Below are 6,153 nucleotides of genomic sequence, written 5' to 3' on the forward strand. Positions count from 1 at the left end.
AGTTTCCGATTGTTAAAGTCTTGTTGCCGGGGAATTATTCCATTCATTAGATGCCGCTGAATGGAGAGTAGTCCTTAACGTACGTTGCTCAAACGCACACACCGAGAGTCGAACCAGCGCTGCTTGATCTTGAAGCTTCTTCGTTCCAGAAGTCACGCGCTAACTAATTGAGTTGTCTGGGCTTTTCTCTTCTCGTCTTTTGCTTTGTAAAAGAAGAAGAAGAAATAGGCTACATCATGACCGTTCAAATAGTGTTTCAGATTAAAAGACCGGAGGCGGTCAAATAGCCACTGCCTAAAAGAAAAGGTGTTTAATGGTCTTGGTCCCATATATTGCCGTCTCTTACCGCTATTATCACCTAGCCAACCTGACATCATTGTTTTATGTTTGTCCCGCCTATCTCCAAGTATTGATATTGACATAACAGTATGGAAATTTCAAAGTAGATTGTACCGTAACTTGCGCTGCGAATAGGTTACTCACGTAACTATTCACTGCAATATTAATAAACCAGCTAAATTAGACGCGCTATTTTCAATGAGGTCTTCCTACTATGTCATAGTAACTATGAGATCAATTATGATTCAACAGAACGCATTATTTTGTTCACAATATGTGAGAATTAAATCGAAAACCGATAAAAGAAAAGGTGTTTAATAGTCTTGGTTTCAGATATTGCCTGCATTAACGACGTCTCTCACCGCTATTATCACCTAGCCAAGGTTTGACACCGACTTCAACGATCATGGAATGTTACATATTAAGAACGATTATATTCTACACGCATAAAAAAAATGATCTCTTAAAACAGCTCTATCTACTGTTTTGTCTCATGAGCTTTGTGCATTGCTCAACAAGTGCATAAAGTTTAGAATTGACAAGAAATTATTAAATTGAAAATTAAATTTGAATTACTGCAAATAAACATATTCAAAACTTTTACATCTGCCATTTCACACTCCGTAATCTACGTCGGAAATGATTTTGCCGCAGCAAAAATGCGTTCATTTTGAAAACTGCAAACTGGAGACAACAGCTTGTCTCGTGCATAAGTTGAACTTGTCTTTTTGAGGTGAAAATCACTTGCGAACATTTCGACCTATAGGCTACTCGAGTATATACGGTATACATTCGATAAAAGACTAAAAACGTTTGATAAAAAACAGAAGAGAAAACACTCCGCCGTTGTTGACGCTTTGAAGGTAAGTAATTTGCAAAACGAGGTTAATAAAACTGATAGCGGCAGTGCTTCCAATTTGAAGGATTTTATCCCGAAATCGGGATTTTTCAACGCTTTGAAGGATAAAAAAGGGAAATGAAGATAGGAAGGATTTTTTAAGGATTTTTAACAATTTTACAAGGAAATTTTGTCTTAAAAAGGGAATTGTTGTTTTTAGCAATTTAAAAAAAAAACTCTTTAAAATTTTTTAACAACGATTGAAATAACGATGAAGAGCTGGTTTCCGTCGTCCCTCGACATCCGGAACTCCTCTTGCTCTCTCTCCCATCCTCACCTTTCTGTCACTTGATTTCATTTCTCGCCATTTTGGGAATTGGACATGATTGCAGACTGCAGTGAGTGAGTAAGTTCTCAGTTCTTTTAGTTAAAATTAGGTAATCCGTTGATTTACAGTTGAAGTTGAGTAGCAATGACAAAGTTCACTGAGGTTCGACCTTCGACGTACAGTTAGGTATGATAAGCTTCCGGTTTATAAAAGTTAGTTTTTGCCTATGCTATCTGATTATGGTGTCATAATAATAGAGGCTAGGCTATGTAGTGTGTATACAACATGTATAGTGTACACAGTCAGACTGAGTTAGTATCATAAATAGGTCTAGTATCCTTGAGTTTTTCGTCAGTCTCAGATGATTGTGAAGACGTTACTGACAAGGAGAAAAAAGAGATAGCCTAGCCAATAGTGTTAAGTTAGCGGCTTAGCGCATCAAGGAAAACTAAACACAAAAATAAATTTGTTAATGGATCTGGATGGATAATTTGTTGAAACTGGACATTTACCACCTGTACATTTTCGCTGTTAGGGATAGGTTAGGAGTCCGGGTAGAAAAGATGAGAGTGGTAGTTCGTAAATGATGTCCAGGACCAGGTGGTAATGTCCCAGAACCGACTAACTGACAAGCAGTTTTTTGGATGGACAGTGAACAAAGGAAGTAAACCATATTATTGTAAAATATAGGCTGTTTTTGTGCAGCCTACTGTTCTAATAAAACAACGTTGCTTTGACATACCGGTGCTACTGAATAAAATTGAGATTACAATGGCTTTAACTGAGATTATAATAACTTTAAAGTTGTATTAGCACCTTTTTTAACCTAAATAATGTCAAAAATAACCTCGCCTATGAAGGAAATTTTGAAAGATTTCCGACTGAGAAAAAAGGGATTTTTCAGGACAAAAAAGGAATTTGAAGAGGATTTATCAATTGTCAGAAGTGGAAGCACTGGATAGCGGGTTTCCACTCTGCTTGAGATTGATTGATTGATTGAATCTTTATCCTCGGACTGGGAAAGCTTCTTGCAGAGCTTAATCCTGGCAGTTTCGCATACTTGTAGAGGCTTTGAATCACTGACGCAGGCCCGGTCACCGAGATTGACAGAGTGAAGTTTCCGATTGTTGAAGTCTTGTTGCCGGGGAATTATTCCATCCATTAGACGCCACTGAATGGAGAGCAGTCCTTAACGTGCGTTGCTCAAGCGCACACCCCGAGAGTCGAACCAGCGCCGCTTTTGATGTTGAAGTTTCTTCGTTGCAGAAGTGACGCGCTAACCAATTGAGCTATCAGATCATGACTTTTTGCGTTTTGTTTCGATAAGTTCACTTCTTCAGGCCCAAATTAAACAATTAAAGTCTGGAGAAAAGCAAAGTTTAGAAAAGAATTTGATTGTATGTATCATTTCAATAGCCTACCAAGATTTTCAAGATTGTAGAAGAACTTGCAGAGAAAATATAATTATAAAAACGCCAAGCCTGCGGTTGCCGCATATAGCCAACAAGCAATTGACTCAACATTTTTTGTATTTTTTTGCAATAAGCAAATATATAATAAGTTTAGTGTTTATTATGTCTCGAGCTTTATTGCGAACGTTGTTGATACGAAGCACTTCAGTAACAGAATGAAATCGTGTCACAATAATGGCGGTAACGGATTAGCTCACGTGGTCATAGAATAGAAAAAGGCGAAGTGACTGATCTCTGGACAGGTATTGTGTTGCGTAATGATCAGTGGCGGCTCGTGACTTTTGGCCATGGGGGTGCTGTAAATGGTGATGTTGAATATGACGTCATAAAGTGACAGGAACGGACGAGCGCCGAAGGCGCGAGCCTCCTAGGGGGGTCTGGGGGCATGCCCCCCCAGAAAATTTTGCACTTTTATATGCTCTAAAATGCCATTCCTGGTGTTTTCAGGACAAAAAATAAAAATTTTAAGCAGTTGAAAATGTGGATTTTTAGAACTTTGAAACAAAAAAATTGTTTTTTCTTAAAACGAAAAACCTGACTTGGCAATTATACAGTAATACTTGCACATAATCTTGCCTGAAAGCAGATAATCAAAACCATGATTGATTTGAAGGTAGGTGGAAAGTTCAACTACTGCTCCCATGGACTGAATGCAAGCTGTGAATGTTTCGTTCGAAAGCCCAGCTATTCCACAAACACGCCATTCTTCAAAATTTTTGTTTCCTCCTTCATAAAAAGGCAACCCGACATGATTTTTCATGGCTGATGCTCACCATCGGTGTATGAGCAGATCTTTCCAGGCTAGATTGGAGGGCAGGAAATCACCAGCCACTCAACAGTCTCGTCGTCCAGGTCATGGCTGATACTTAATAGCATGAACACTGTGATCTCTTTCTTTCTCTTCTGAAAAAATTACCAAAATTTAATACATCTGCACTATACTGCATATCTGCACTAGACTGCTTGTGTCTTTGACCTCCACAGACTGTACATACCTTCAAAGCAAGTTTTAAAAGACATTACTTTCCAAACGTTGGTGATAAAATTGATGTATCGAGCAGTTTCTGAAAATGCTGAACAAGCTGTGCTGTGATGTTCCAAGCCAATTCATTGAAAACACGAGCATCTGCATGCCAAAAAATAACTGGTCAGTGGTCACATAAAAATACTAGTAAAGCATTGACAGCAACAGGCAAAAATTTGTCTTCTGTAACTGCAATATCAGGTCAAGAAAAACAATAATAAAAAAACAAAAATCGTAATTCAGTCTCTATTAATCGACAAATTTTAAACATGTAGAATAGCCTACCTGTAATGCATTTTTCAAACTTCAAGTTTGATGTTTCCACTACGTTTAATGCATTTCATTAAAAGGTATTTTCCCCATGAAAAGATGTATATATAAAAAATTGTGCATGGGCTATACAGTGCTGTTTGTGTTTTCAAGATAATGGTAAAAGTAGCAACAATAACTATGGACTTATCAAACAAAATAGGAGAGTTTTGGAGCGGAAAATCCAGAAAGGCATAACGCAGCCGCATCAATGGGGTCTGGTCGTGAAAATTCAGAGCATCAGCGTTTGTGTACAGATATACTCTCCCACTCAGCTCGGTATGATGTCAAACTTTTATGATCGCATAAGTGCCACTGCCAACTCCATTAAATCTTTGACGTAACCTTTGGAAAAAATAACCGTTATAACAATCTCATAGTGCAAAGACGTACGTTGAATGAAACAAAATATTATCGGCAATAATATTGAAATGCAGGTAGGGCACCCGGAAAGCTCAGAGCCAAGTTTTTCATTTGGGAACTCAGAAACATTTTGAAGGCTTATTTGCTGTATACCAATCCGTATTAGGCTACTATTTCAAAGTAAATGAAATTCGATTTCATGCAACAATATCTTATTGAAGGTCCGGATACTTGAATTCAACATAAACTTACCTCGAAAACTTCTCCTCAGTTTGTTGATCACATATGCTGGGCGCTGGCACAGGTACACGAATTGAACAGCCAAGGTGACCCTGACCCCACCACCCTACGCACAAACTGCCGATAAGCTGCGTGCCTATAACGCCTGCATACATGAACGTTGTTACTATTTGAATTACATCAACAATCGTGAAGATTTTACAGTGAGCAACCGTAACATGGTATAGCAACTCAGCATGCCGATTTTTGACCATGGCGTTAACAAAAGTAATCAAACTCAGTTACATACCTTTGTTGCTGTCCATGCTCTGCTACCGTTCTGTTGTAATGCTGCATATATGCCAAGTAAATAATCACCTCTTCTGTAATAAAAATACTATAAATATAGTTGTGGTTATCCACGACGTGCAAATTGCACATTGATATATATAATTTTTCGTTTTCGCCTAATTTCGGCAAGGGAAGGTTTCGGTGTTCCCTCTAAGGTTTTAACTCTTCAGATGTAGTCTGCAGAGCTTAAAATTCCAATAAGCACGTGTTTCAACATATTTACATATTAATGTTGTAGATTTTGTACTACCGTTTGGCAGAAATACGCTGTTTCACAATAATTCTATTTCACAAACCAACTAATGTGCACTTTATAAACTTTTTGTACAGAAAATTAGTGTTAAACATTCCTTACTTTTTGAAGCTTTTTTTGGGCTTAATTGTAGCTTGGCATCCTTTTGACAGTGAAACACTAAAATCCGATGTGTCATATTGTGTTGCTACATCACAAGTCACTTTGGCTGCACAAGTCACTTTGGTTTGATCTGGCATTATGGATTTGATGTTTCATACGGTAGCCTATGCAGTTTAAAGATTCATAGCCTATTCACTGTTGCCATATACCGGTAGTTCAGTTTATTTTTATCATTAACGTGTCTGGAATGAAAATGGTTGTGAAAGCTACAATATAGACCTAACATCAATACGGTATACGAACATGCCAATAAACAGGAAAAGGTAACCAGTTAATGCTATGCATAGGTCTATCTATAGCCTACTGAGAAATGTTAAAGAAAATAAATGTAGCCTATGCTGTAAGCATCTGTTCTTAGTCCAACATCATAATTGTCTAAAACACTGACGTCTAGGTCTAACTCTACAAAAATACTTAATTTACATTAGTCTAACTCTAAACAGCTCAAAAAGCAACTGCAGTCTGCAAGTTAGTGATAGCATAGATGGTGATAGT

The 6,153-nt window shown here is 37.7% G+C and overlaps 1 long non-coding RNA gene across 3 annotated transcripts; it reads right to left on the reverse strand.

The window, feature by feature from the left end:
* Positions 1–3,066: 3,066 nt before the first annotated feature.
* LOC145765329 (uncharacterized) lies at positions 3,067–5,830 on the reverse strand. 3 transcript variants are annotated; one of them, XR_014288559.1, is made up of 6 exons: positions 5,599–5,830; positions 5,203–5,275; positions 4,926–5,058; positions 4,287–4,655; positions 3,973–4,103; positions 3,067–3,880 (listed from the first exon to the last, which is right to left on the reverse strand). It is a non-coding gene; the product is annotated as an uncharacterized LOC145765329 (long non-coding RNA). The 3 variants fall into 3 exon arrangements; XR_014288560.1 differs by having other exon boundaries at positions 3,067–3,877; positions 3,973–4,655; XR_014288561.1 differs by having other exon boundaries at positions 3,973–4,655.
* Between the last annotated feature and the right edge of the window lie 323 nt (positions 5,831–6,153).

This window comes from Aplidium turbinatum, chromosome 2 (assembly GCF_918807975.1).
Source record: "Aplidium turbinatum chromosome 2, kaAplTurb1.1, whole genome shotgun sequence".
NCBI lineage: Eukaryota > Metazoa > Chordata > Ascidiacea > Aplousobranchia > Polyclinidae > Aplidium > Aplidium turbinatum.